Genomic DNA, 1,242 nt, shown 5'->3' on the forward strand with positions numbered 1-1,242 from the left:
AAGATGGTCTAGAGCAGAGGTCAGTAAACTACACCCTTTTTAATTGGAATATAGTTATAGCCATTCATTTACATCTTGTGTATGTCGGCTTTTACACTGCAATAGCAAAGTAGAGTAGTTGCAATCCTTTTTAGGAAATTTGCTCACCCCTCATGTAGATAGATACTCCACTAAGTCATCAAAGGCTCAAGTTTCTTCCACTTTCTATTCTAATATCTGCAGATCCAAACTTTTTGTTTAAGGTATTTCATGTCCCCAATGAGGCTGCGTGAGTTCCAAATGAATTATCTCCATTAACAGACTGCCTAGAAGTCCCACCCAGCACATCTACCTATATCTCATTCACCAGAACTTATTTTCATGACCACTCCTAGCTGCACAGGAATCTCAGAACTATATCTTTCAGCTGGACTTGTTGCTGCATTTGATAATATAGGGGTCTACAAGGAAAGGAGAAGAAAAAATGGATGTGAGCAATTAGCAATCGCTATCACAATTATGAATTGTTTGATTTCAAGAAATGAACAAACTAGCTTAAGTAGTATTTATGGAAAAATACAAAGGAATCTCATGGAACCTAAAGGTAAAGATGTTGTCTGGTCTTACAAAGGACAGAATCCAGCAATTAGAAAGATACGACAACCTCTGTCCTCTTTGGTCATCTTTCCATGGTCATCTCTGCTCTCTTCGCAAGGCTCTTGAATTCTTCTCTGTCTGAATGCCAGATTTCTCTGCAGAAGCAAATGTCTATTCTTTTCTTTGCATATTTCTCAAACAACAATCAACCTTCACCTCCGATTTTATAATCTTCCCTTGATTCAGAGTAACACCTGAATACCCTGATCAGATAGAGTGCCAAACAGAAATTTATGAGAAAGAGCATCTCGTTGATATAACGTGTCATTTTTCTAACTGCTATTGGATTACTTGTGGCCTCAATGACAGTTTCATGTGGGCTAGCAGACTTTCCAGGCAGAGAAATAAAAATGATGGGCATGTGTCGACCAACTTCTATAGGCTGGTAGCTTTTATGCTCATGCACTACCAAAAATAGCATGTATTATTGGTTGTCTTTTTCATCTTTATGAGTGGGCATTTCTGTGACCTACTGAGGATTCTGCTTGTTCATGGAAGGATTACTCCAAAACTCGTATGGAACAAATATGTAAATAAGAGTGTGCGTCCTCTGCATCCAGCATTTTCTAAAGGTAGTGATAAGATATATTATGTGAAATCAGTTTC

This window comes from Propithecus coquereli, unplaced genomic scaffold, assembly GCF_000956105.1.
Source record: "Propithecus coquereli isolate 6110/MARCELLA unplaced genomic scaffold, Pcoq_1.0 Scaffold523, whole genome shotgun sequence".
Classification (NCBI taxonomy): domain Eukaryota; kingdom Metazoa; phylum Chordata; class Mammalia; order Primates; family Indriidae; genus Propithecus; species Propithecus coquereli.